Raw genomic sequence first — 13,351 nt, 5'->3', positions numbered from 1 at the left:
ATTAATAAGACAGCGGACACCATAGTGTAAGTTTATGAGTACTGTTGTACATAATACTACACAATGGATAATTTTTATGCATTTGTCTGTGCAAAAATGTTAACACAACCATGTGTTAGTGTTTAAGGAAAGAAAACACACGTATAGGAAAGTGACCTGTACCTACATTCCCAATGTATGTCTGGAATTAATTTCCCCTGGAAGGCTACTGAAGGTAATGTGCTGCATGCCTCTGGCGGTACACTACAGTATGTGAGCGAAACCCTTACTTTGCAACATGTTGTTAAATCACACATTTCCAGACTAAAGGTTTTCTTTATGAGCTATTTCACTGTGTCATGAAAAAGCTTAGAATGACCGCCACATTCCAGCACTCTGATTGGAGCATAGAACCCCACAGCGAGGGAGCGGATCAGTGCTGTTAGCTATGTTTAATATGGCTTTTAAAGCCCTACTGTACGTACATGTGTGCGTGCACACTTTTCACACACATGCATACACAAAAACACATGTATGACTTCAAATGCATGCCAAACACCCACCGCTGAGCCACTTCATTGGGAAGGTATAAACATTGATACAGAGGCCCATTAGAATGGACTGTGTTGGAGTGAGGGTGCAGCCGTCGATCATCACGTTGAGTTGACCCAGTTTCTTGATGAGGGAGTCGGCCCATGAGCATGGTCTCTGTTTTGTCATCATTTCATTAAAAAAAAGTTGTTGCTCATCCAAATGTTCACTTTACACAGACTGTCAACAACAGAAGGGGGCGGCAGAGTGGAGTTTAGTTTAGTGTGGATGTACATGTGTGTCATCTGCATAACAGTGAAATCTGAGTCCAAATTGACAGAGGATTTTACCAAGGGGTAGCATGTAAATACTAAACAGTAATGGACCTAACACTGAGCCTTGTGGGACACCTTGTGGGACACCTTGTGATACAGGGGCTGGGGAAGACATGCAGTTGCCAAGGGAGACAAACGGTTGTCTATCAGATAGATCGGAGTGGAACCAAGCAAGGGATGTTCCGGAAACTCCAAGAACCCTCTCCATGCGGTCAGTTAAAATCTGATGACAGTGTCAAATGCTGCAGACCGGTTCTGGAGGATGAGGATGGAGATGTTCCCAGCATCAGCAGCACAGAAGAGGTCCTTCACTACTTTTACCAAGGCAGTTTGAGTGCTATGCATAGCCCGGAAGCCAGACTAGAGGGGTTTGAAAAGTTCATGAGATGCCATGTGTTGTTGGATTTGTGATGCTACCACCCGCTCAAACACTTTGGCGAGGAAGGGGCGTTTTGAGATAGTCCTGTAGTTGGTGAGGATCTCAGGGTCCAGGCCCAGTGTCTTCAGTATGGGAGTTATAGCCTCTGTTTTCAAAGGAGTAGGAACAATGCCAGATGTGAGGGATGCATTTACAATGTTGACCACCAGGGGGCAGAGAACAGGGAGGCATGCCTTAACTAAGGCAGTAGGCATGGGGTCAAGGGAGCACATGAAGTGTGAGACTTTTGCAGCTGTTGGTAGATAGCCTCCACTTTGTTTTGAAAGGAGGCATGAAAACTGTCACAGAGGTCGGTGGTGATTGTGAGAGAGGGGTTGTCCAATGGGCAGAGAAGTTTGTTGATGGTTCAGAAGAGCACTCTTGGGTTTCCTTGTTCATTCCTTATGATGTTGGAGAAATAGGCAGATTTGGTTGTGGCAAGTGAGTCCTTGCAGTTGTGAATGTGGTCTTTCTAGGCCTCCTTATGGATAATGAGCCCTGTCCATTTGTAGAGCCGTTCTAGTTGTCGTCCTGTGGCTTTCATGGCGCGCAGCTCAGGAGTGTACCATGGCACTGGGATGTTGAAGGAGGCCACCTTGTTTTAAGGGGGTCCAGAACATCCTGGTGGAAGGAGAGCTGTTCTGTGAAGAGAGCCTCCCTCCCACTGTTCTCCCTGTACCCCCTTTTACTTTCTCTCTCCTCTCTTCTCTCCTCTCCTTCTCACTCCTTTTCTCTCCTCTCTCCTTCTCTCCTCCTCTCTCTCCTCTCTCGTTCTCTCCTCTCTCCTTCTCTCCTCTCTCCTTCTCTCTCTCTCCTCACTCCTTCTCTCTTCTCGCTCCTTCTCTCTCTCCTCTCTCCTTCTCTCTCCTCTCTCCTTCTCTCTCTCCTCTCTCCTTCTCTCTCTCCTCGCTCCTCCTCTCCTTCTCTCTCTCCTTCTCTCTCCTCGCTCCTTCTCTCTCTCCTCTCTCGTTCTCTCTCCTCTCTCGTTCTCTCTCCTCTCTCGTTCTCTCTCATCTCTCCTTCTCTTCTCCTTCTCTCTCCTCTCTATTCAGCTCCCCTCTATTGTCTTTCTCTCAACGTTCTCCCTCCTCTTCCTCGTTCTCCGTCTCCCTCTCATCTCTTTCAAACCACTTGTGCTTCAGTAATCCAGAGAGTGAGTGTGCATTAATCAGCCTCACACAGAAAGGAGCTGTGGAATGATAATAGAGAAAATCACACCACTTTGTTGCCGTGGGTTTTCATGGGGACACGTGTTGAGTATGTTTAATTAACATAGGGTACATCTCCATTAGACAGCGGGGCTACTGGGGGCTGGTATTCAGGTGTTTTAAGGTCAGTGAACATCTCCCATTTGGAGTGAGAGGGGCCACATCTACACACTGTCTGTCTATTTCTGCGATGATTGAGGAGCCATGGATAAAGACTCTCCTCCGTGTTGGGTGTGGAAGCTATGACATGACTAGGGTTGCAAAATTCCCAGGTTTCCAGAAATCTCGGTTGGCAGATTCCCTGAATCAGGAAGGAATAAGCAGGAAATCCAGAACCTTCCAACCAGGATTTCTGGAATCTCCAGCTGACAGGTCTTGGTGACCCTGACATCTCCAGGTGACAGGTCTTGGTGACCCTGACATCTCTAGGTGACAGGTCTTGGTGACCCTGACATCTCCAGGTGACAGGTTTTGGTGATCCTGACATCTCTAGGTGACAGGTCTTGGTGACCCTGACATCTCTAGGTGACAGGTCTTGGTGACCCTGACATCTCCAGGTGACAGGTTTTGGTGACCCTGACATCTCTAGGTGACAGGTCTTGGTGACCCTGACATCTCCAGCTGACAGGTCTTGGTGACCCTGACATCTCTAGGTGACAGGTCTTGGTGACCCTGACATCTCCAGGTGACAGGTCTTGGTGACCCTGACATCTCTAGGTGACAGGTCTTGGTGACCCTGACATCTCCAGGTGACAGGTCTTGGTGACCCTGACATCTCTAGGTGACAGGTCTTGGTGACCCTGACATCTCCAGGTGACAGGTCTTGGTGACCCTGACATCTCTAGGTGACAGGTCTTGGTGACCCTGACATCTCTAGGTGACAGGTCTTGGTGACCCTGACATCTCCAGCTGACAGGTCTTGGTGACCCTAACATCTCTAGGTGACAGGTCTTGGTGACCCTGACATCTCTAGGTGACAGGTCTTGGTGACCCTGACATCTCCAGGTGACAGGTTTTGGTGACCCTGACATCTCTAGGTGACAGGTCTTGGTGACGCTGACATCTCCGGGTGACAGGTTTTGGTGACCCTGACATCTCCAGCTGACAGGTCTTGGTGACCCTGACATCTCCAGGTGACAGGTTTTGGTGACCCTGACATCTCCGGATGACAGGTCTTGGTGATGCTGACATCTCCGGGTGACAGGTCTTGGTGACGCTACATTTGCTGTGGGGGAATTCTCCGACCCTGACATCTCCACTGACTGACTCTTGATGCTACATTTGCTGTGGGGGAATTCTCTGACCCTCCACTGACTTACTCCCTCAGAAAAACTGGGGATTCACTGGTATTCCCATAAATGGAGAACTCGTTTTCTGATTAATGCAAAGTGAGATGTTGTTGGTGAATGTTGGCTGGAGAAATCGCTCCCAAATGATGGAATAATTAGCCTCAATCATCTTCCAAATGGTCAATTTTAAAGTGGGCCCATTGTTGAATACACAGCTCCTTCCAACCCCTCCTGCAGATGATAAACCAGTCTCCAGAAGTGCTTGTGATTTCTCTAATGAGAGCAAAATGGCAGCTATTGGCACAAGGAGAGGATGTTTAACACACAACCCTGCTGTATAAGGAAGTCTGTATGCCACATGTTTGAACGTTATACATTGTCATAGCAACAGCTCTGGAAAAATGTTGCTACACACTCGGCAGCTCGGCGACGCCATGAATTACCTCCAATATAAACTCTCTGAAACCTGGTGAATGGACCTACAAATGGAATTCATTACCACTGCCTTGTGCAATCAAAGCAATCTGCACGCATCACTAACAGGCATCACATGGTATGGTTGGCATCTGGTGTGTGTGTGTGTGAGTGCAGGACCACAATGTCCTGACAAGTCACCAGAATATCCTGACAAGGTAGGAAAACTTCCTTTTGAAATATTCCTTGTCTTGAATTTGTTAAAATGCTATTTTAGGCTTAAGGGTTAGGTTTAGGGTTTGGGGTTAAGTTTAGGAGTTAGGGGTTTTGGAGTTAAGGGTTAGGTTTAGGGGTTAGGGAAAATAGGATTTCGAATGGGAATACATTTGTACTCCCTAAAAAGTCCTGAAAATTCACATTAAAAAAAGCTGTGCGATTGTGTGTGTGTGTGATTGCTGGTCTGTTCAGTGTAAGCAGCATCTTTAAATAAGGCTCTGATCATGAATCTCTGTGATGTTCTCTGACTGTCCTTCCCGGTCCTCTTCATGCTGTAATTTGTGTACGGAGGGTTGAAATGATCCCCAGAAGCTCAACTTAAACCTTGTGTGTGTGTGTGTGTGTGTACAGAATGGAATGATGCCCAGAAGCTCCTGAAACCCTTTCAAGAAGCAACAGACAGTAGGCGCCAACCGTGTGTGTGTGTGTGTGTGTGTGTGTGTGTGTGTGTGTGTGTGTGTGTGTGTGTGTGTGTGTGTGTGTGTGTGTGTGTGTGTGTGTGTGTGTGTGTGTGTGTGTGTGTGTGTGTGTGTGTGTGTGTGTGTGTGTGTGTGTGTGTGTGTGTGTGTGTGTGTGTGTGTGTGTGTGTGTGTGTGTGTGTGTGTAAAAAATACATGGCAGACGCCAGCCAGGGATCACAAACATCCACAGATACACAAATGTTGGTGTGATTGTGTGTATCAAATCAAATGTTATTTGTCACATACACGTGTTTAGCAGATGTTATTGTGGGTGTAGCAAAATTCTTGTGCTTCTAGCTCCGACAGTGCAATAATATCGAACAAGTAATATCTAACAATTTCACAACATATACCCAATACACACAAATCTAAGTAAGGAATGAAATTAAGAATATACAGTTGAAGTCGGAAGTTTACATACACTTAGGTTGGAGTCATTAAAACTTGTTTTTCAACCACTCCACAAATATCTTGTTAACAAACTATATTTTTGGCAATTCGGTTAGGACATCTACTTTGTTCATGACACAAGTCATTTTTCCAATAATTGTTTACAGACAGACTATTTCAGTTATAATTCACCGTATCACAATTCCAGTGGGTCAGAAGTTTACATACACTAAGTTGACTGTGCCTTTAAACAGCTTGGAAAATTCCAGAAAATGATATCATGGCTTTAGAAGCTTCTGATAGGCTAATTGACGGAGGTGTACCTGTGGATGTATTTTAAGGCCTACCTTCAAACTCAGTGCCTCTTTGCTTGACATCATGGGAAAATCAAAAGAAATCAGCCAAGACCTCAGAAAAAAAATTGTACACCTCCACAAGTCTGGTTCATCCTTGGGAGCAATTTCCAAACGCCTGAAGGTACCATGTTCATCTGTACAAACAATAATACGCAAGTATAAACACCATGGGACCACACAGCCATCATACCGCTGAGGAAGGAGACGTGTTCGGTCTCTTAGAGATGAACGTACTTTGGTGCGAAAAGTGCAAATCAATCCCAGAACAACAGCAAAGGACCTTGTGAAGATGCTGGAGGAAACAGGTACAAAATTATCTATATCCACAGTAAAACAAGTCCTATATCGACATAACCTGAAAGGCCGCTCAGCAAGGAAGAAGCCACTGCTCCAAAACCGCCATAAAAAATCCAGACTACAGTTTGCAACTGCACATGGGGACAAAGATCGTACTTTTTGGAGAAATGTAGTCTGGTCTGATGAAACAAAAATAAAACTGTTTGGCCATAATGAACATCGTTATGTTTGGTGGAAAAAGGGTGTAGTTGCAAGCCGAAGAACACCATCCCAACCGTGTAGCACGGGGGTGGCAGCATCATGCTGTGGGGGTGCTTTGCTGCAGGAGGGACTGGTGCACTTCACAAAATAGATGGCATCATGAGGAAGAAAAATTATGTGGATATATTGAAGCAACATCTCAAGACATCAGCCAGGAAGTTAAAGCTTGGTCGTAAATGGGTCTTCCAAATGGACAATGACCCCAAGCATACTTCCAAAGTTGTGGCAAAATGGCTTAAGGACAACAAAGTCAAGGTATTGGAGTGGCCATCACAAAGCCTTGACCTCAATCCTATGTGTGGGCAGAACTGAAAAAGCGTGTGCGAGCAAGGAGGCCTACAAATCTGACTCAGTTACACCAGCTCTGTCAGGAGGAATGGGCCAAAATTCACCCAACTTATTGTGGGAAGCTTGTGGAAGGCTACCCGAAACGTTTGACCCAAGTTAAACAATTTAATGGCAATGCTACCAAATACAAATTGAGTGTATGTAAACTTCTGACCCACTGGAAATGTGATGAAAGAAATAAAAGCTGAAATAAATCATTCACTCTACTATTATTCTGACATTTCACATTCTTAAAATAAAGTGGTGATCCTAACTGACCTAAGACAGGGAATGTCAGGAATTGTGAAAAACTGAGTTTAAATGTATATGGCTAAGGTGTATGTAAACTTCCAACTTCAACTGTATGAGATGAGCAATGCAAGATATGTAAACATTATTAAAGTGGCTAGTGTTCCATTTCTTAAAGTGGCCAGTGATTTCTAGTCTATGTCTGTAGGCAGCAGCCTCTAATGGGCTAGTGATGGCTGTTTAACAGTCTGATGGCCTTGATGCACCTGTACTGACCTCGCCTTCTGGATGATAGCGGGGTGAACAGGCAGTGGCTCGGGCGGTTGATGTCCTTCATGATCTTTTTGGCCTTCCTGTGACATCGGGTGCTGTAGGTAAAAGTGGTGGTTCCACTGGGGCTTGAACCCAGGACCTTCTGCGTGTAAAGCAGAAATATGTGAGTGTGAAACAGACAGCGGACGCCAGATGGGCCATGGGTGTGAGATCTCTGAACTCAAACCAGGTGGGATACCACTACTTCAGTCATTTACCTTCTCTGTTTTAGAACACGGAACCATTTTCACATTAGCTATGGGTGCTATGAAGCTGTGAGATTTTTGAATGATAAACCTCTTCATTTTATTGATGATATTTTTAATAATCCTTAGAGCGAGAACACAGGGCAGTAAGTCAGGCATGCGACTGAGGCATGAAGGCAGAAAAGTCTTAATATTATTCAATCTTAAAGAAGCATCACCATTAATTTGTCTTTACAGTTATATGGTTTCACAGGAAAATAAGAACATGATATTGAAGTGATGCATGGAAAATCTATTTCATTAAGCATCAGCTGTTTTTTCAGGCATGATTTCAGTTTTACAATACAGGAAAAATAAATACTGTCCTCAAAATGAAAACCAAAGTGGTTATTAATACAATCTAACATAAAAAAAAGAACTGTAGAAGTTTGTTATCATGTCTTCTACAATTTTCTATATACTCAAAATCAGTTATACTGTACATTCAAAAACAATACTTTTTGTAAATTCTGTTCAAAAATACAAAATCTGTGATTCTTGGTGCAATCTAGAACAGTAGAAGATAAACTTCCTTTGTGTTATTGAATCTAATCAGGATCATTTTACGTACTACTGTAGGCTCCTAACGTGGAATGGTTCTCACAAGCATATAGACGTTTTCATTGTCACAGAAAGACTTCCTCTGACTTCAGTCGTAAGAGACACCATATATCGTCTTAATGCACCGTAACAGGAAACCCTATTTACACTGCTGCCTGTAAATGCATTAAATTATGAAGAAACACAACAAAACAATGACTCGTTTTACATTTTTGTCATTTAGCAGACACTCTTATCCAGAGCGACTTACAGTTAGTGAGTGCATACATTTTTCATACTGGGTCCCCGTGGGAATCGAACCCACAACCCTGGCGTTGCAAACGCCATGCTCTACCAACTTAGCTACACGGGACCTTGGCTCAAAGACCCGAGAGGCTCTGGATCTCGGGCAAGATGACAGTGACGGGAGAGGAAAAAGTGTTGACATAACTGGTTGTAGAATATTTACAAGACATGGTCTTCAAACATTCAGAAATCGACGCAGTAGTAAAATGATGACGTCATCACCATGGCACCATAGTTTTGTGGCTGATGCACAGACTTCTGGGTCGTACTTTTACATTGGGTTGGCAGGGAACGGAGTCTAGCTAGAACATGGAAATACCGTATGGGAATATATAGTCCTCTCCTGAAAGTGGGTGAACCACTAGCATGCTGATATCTGGCATTTGTCCTACGTCAGATTGCGCATCGATTCCGCCTGCACTGAGGTTGAGGGACGAGCGTTTGCGTAGGAGTGACGCCACCCGACGTAAGACAATGGATATCTGGAGCAAGTCAAAAAGAACATAGGCTCATTGAATTACGAGTGTTGAACTGTACTGCGCTTAAACAGAGTTGGCACTTCTACAATAAGTATTGACTGTATCACCAGTGGACCGTGCTATTGGCTGTGAGATTCTGGGGCCTGAGCACAGCTGTGTAATTGGGTCAGGGAGAGGAGGAGGAGAAGGGGGAAGGGGCTGAGGAGGAGAGAGGTGTGATGTAAATAAATGTTGTAAGAAAACTTTGGGTCCGGTGGCTGCCAGGTCGGTTGCCGGAAGAGGACGTCAGCTAGAGAAACAAACGTGTGTAAGCTGATCCATGTGAGAACTCCCGGACCAGGCCGCCGCTCGGCTGAGACTACTATAGCGTTACAGATCAGGCCATGCTGCAGGCAGTGTAGACCCAACATTCACCTAGAGCTACAGAAAACAGGCCTGCCCTGAATATATACTGTTTACACAAATCTAGACGTGGCACAGGAGCTGGGCTAAAACACAGCCATTAACTTGACACAGGCATACCTCACCAGGTTGAAGTGTCATAATAAAACACATGGTAACTAATGGTAGAGTACTGGCTAAAGTGAAACCATCCTGCTAAAATCCTGCTAAAGCTTCAGCTGCTCCAGGCCCCATGCTTTGTTTGTCTCTGGTCTCTATGACCACTGAGAAGGTGTAGAGTACTACAGGGTTTCTCTGGTCTCTATGACCACTGAGAAGGTGTAGAGTATTACAGGGTTTCTCTGGTCTCTATGACCACTGAGAAGGTGTAGAGTATTACAGGGTTTCTCTGGTCTCTATGACCACTGAGAAGGTGTAGAGTATTACAGGGGTTCTCTGGTCTCTATGACCACTGAGAAGGTGTAGAGTATTACAGGGTGTCTCTGGTCTCTATGACCACTGAGAAGGTGTAGAGTATTACAGGGTTTCTCTGGTCTCTATGACCACTGAGAAGGTGTAGAGTATTACAGGGTTTCTCTGGTCTCTATGACCACTGAGGGGTTGTGGAGTATTAAAGGGTTTCTCTGGCTGTTCATATACACTCAGTGGCCAGTTCACAAAAATAGTTCGCTCCTACAAGACAGTGAGTCACGTGGCCGTGGCTTGCTATATAAAGCAGGCAGACAGGCATCGAGGCATTCAGTTACTGTTCGATTGAATGTTTGAATGGGCAAAACGAGTGACCTAAGCGACTTTGAGTGTCGTATGATCGTCGGTGCCAGGCGCACCGGTTCCAGTATCTCTGAAACGGCCGGCCTCCTGGGCTTTTCACGCACAACAGTGTCTAGGGTTTACCGAGAATGGTGCGACAAACAAAATACATCTTGTTAGTCCTTTGGGCGAAAACAGGTTGAAGGAGAATGCAAGCTAACAGGTGGGCCATAAACAGGAAAATAACGGCAAAGTACAACAGTGGTGTGAAAAACGGCATCTCGGAATGGACAACTCATCCGTCCTTGTCACGGATGGACTATTACAGCAGAAGACCACACCAGGTTCAACTCCTATCAACTAAAAACAAGAAGAAGCAGCTTAAGTGGGCACGCAATCACCAACACTGGACAATTTGAGGAGTCGAAAAACATTGCCTGGTCCGACGAATCCCTGTTCCTGTTGCGTCATGCTGATGGCTGAATCAGGATTTGGTTTAAGCAGCATGAGTCCATGGCCCCATCCTGCCTGGTGTCAATGGTATAGGCTGGTGGCATTGGTGTAATGGTGTGGGGAATGTTTTCCTGGGCAACGTTTGAACGCCACACCTTGTAGAATCCATGCCCCGAAGAATTCAGGCTGTTCTGAAGGCAAAGGGGGTCTGACCCGGTCCCAGATGGGTGTACCTAATAAACTGACCACTGAGTGTATATCATTTGCGCTTACAAATCATTCCAAATGACTTAACTGGCTGCATAATTATATTGTCCACAGAAACAGTTAATTCCTTATGATAGAACTGCCGTTGGTTCTGGACCCACAAGGAAATCTCGAGTCCACTTCTTAGATTTTCTTAGCAATTTGGGAGAGTATTGTTTAAAGGACAAAATATTAGTTCAGATTCTATAACGCATTGCTCATCAAGGCAAGTCAATGGGTTCATTGGAAAGTTGAGTGGAGCTGAAGGGTGGGACTAAAAATAACAAGATAACTAAAGTAAAATGTACACTACCGGTCAAAAGTTTAGGAAACACCTACTCATTCAAGGGTTTTTCTTTATTTTTACTATTTTCTACATTGTAGAATAATAGTGAAGACATCAAAACTATGAAATAACACATATGGAATCATGTAGTAACCCAAAAAGTGTTAAACAAATCAACATATATTTTATATTTAAGATTCTTCAAATAGCCACCCTTTGCCTTGATGACAGCTTTGCACACTTTTGGCATTCTCTCAACCAGCTTCATGAGGTAGTCACCTGGAATGCATTTCAATTAACAGGTGTGCCTTCTTAATGCGTTTGAGCCAATCAGTTGTGTTGTGACAAGGTAGGTGGGGTATACAGAAGATCGCCCTATTCGGTAAAAGACCAAGTCCATATTATGGCAAGAACAGCTCAAATAAGCAAAGAGAAACTACAGTCCATCATTACTTTAAGACATGAAGGTCAGTCAATACGGAACATTTCATAAGTTCATTAGAGTTACCAGCCTCAGAAATTGCAGCCCAAATAAATGCTTCACAGAGTTCAAGTAACAGACACATCTCAACATCAACTGTTCAGAGGAGACTGTATGAATCAGGCCTTCATGGTCGAATTGCTGCAAAAGAACACTACTAAAGAACACCAATAAGAAGAAGAGACTTGCTTGGGCCAAGAAACACGAGCAATGGACATTAGACCAGTGGAAATTTGTCCTTTGGTCTGGAGTCCAAATTGGAGATTTTTGGTTCCAACCGCTGTATCTTTGTGAGACGCGGTGGCGGTGTGGGTGAACGGATGATCTCCGCATGTGTAGTTCCCACCGTAAAGCATGGAGGACGAGGTGTTATGGTGTGGGGGTGCTTTGCTGGTGACACTGTCTGTGATTTATTTAGAATTCAAGGCACACTTAACCAGCATGGCTACCACATCATTCTGCAGCGATACACCATCCCATCTGGTTTGGGCTTAGTGGGACTATCATTTGTTTTTCAACAGGACAATGACCAAACACACCTCCAGGCTGTGTAAGGGCTATTTTACCAAGAAGGAGAGTGATGGAGTGCTGCATCAGATGACCTGGCCTCCACATTCCCCTGACCTCAACCCAGTTGAGATGGTTAAGGAAAAGCAGCCAACAAGTGCTCAGCATATGTGGGAACTCCTTCAAGACTGTTGGAAAAGCATTCCTCATGAAGCTGGTTGAGAGAATGCCATGAGTGTGCAAAGCTGTCATCAAGGCAAAGGGTGGCTATTTGAAGAATCTCAAATATAAAATATATTTTGATTTGTTTAACACTTTTTTGGTTACTACATGATTCCATTACTGTTATTTCATAGTTGTGATGTCTTCACTATTATTCTACAAGAAAAACCCTTGAATGAGTAGGTTTGTCCAAACTTTTGACTGGTACTGTATATATATATATATATATATATTTACCCCAAAAATATATGGGGGATTGAAAATTATGCAGACAATTACATTGACGGAAGCCACAATCTATTTACAATGTTAAAGCTCATCCAATACTATGGAGAATGAGTAGTGAAACATTTGACCTATAACTGGATTCTAAAAACATGAGTGGCGTTGATGTTTATTTGAGATTTTATGAAGATTCCAGCGTGATGAGAGAGAGTTCTGCAAATAATAGGTTTAATGTATAGTTATTAATGGACACGTCAGAATTGTCAACAATGCTTGTCATTGTAAACACACACACACACACACACACACACACACACACACACACCAAACTATTTTCTTGGAAGAAAAGGCGAGAGAATAAAAAGATGATAGCTTTGCCAATAAACGTGTTTCTCCATAGATGAGTGTGTCCTGGAGGGAGAGAGAACATAGCTATACAGCCCCCAGCAGTGTGGTCGGTATCAACCACTGTTGTTCTGAGCCTCTGCTAAGACCTCCAGGGGACTATCAGTTCATTTATGAACTATGACATACAGTGAGCTCCAAAGGTATTGGGGCAGTGACACATCCTCTGTTGTTTTGGCTCTGTACTCCAGCACTTTGAATTTGAAATGAGACAATGCCAATGGAGGTTAAAGTGACTGTCAGCATTCATTTGAGGGTGTTTTCATCCATACCGGATGAACCGTTTAGAAATTATTAAAGTAGTACAAAAAAGTTAAGTGTTTGGTCCCGTCAAGTTTATGACTCTACGAATTGGTTGGATGCATTTCCTGTTTGTTTGTGTCAGATTATTTTGTGCGCAATAGAAATGAATGGTAAATATATGTATTGTGTTATTTTGGAGTCACTTGTATTGTAAATAAGAATAAACACTTCTACATTAATGTGGATGCTACCATGATTACTGATAATCCTGAATGAATCGTGAATAATGATGAGTGAGAAAGTTACAGATGCACAAATATCATACCCCCCCAAAAAATGCTAACCTCCCCTGTCATTGTAATGGTGAAAGGTTAGCATGTCTTGGGGGTATGATATTTGTGCGTCTGTAACTTTCTCAATACTTTTGGAGCTCACTGTATAACACCACTGGGTCCTTT

Source organism: Coregonus lavaretus, assembly GCF_964263955.1.
Source record: "Coregonus lavaretus genome assembly, contig: HAP1_SCAFFOLD_1583, whole genome shotgun sequence".
NCBI lineage: Eukaryota > Metazoa > Chordata > Actinopteri > Salmoniformes > Salmonidae > Coregonus > Coregonus lavaretus.
Note: the sequence above shows the minus strand (reverse complement) of the source record.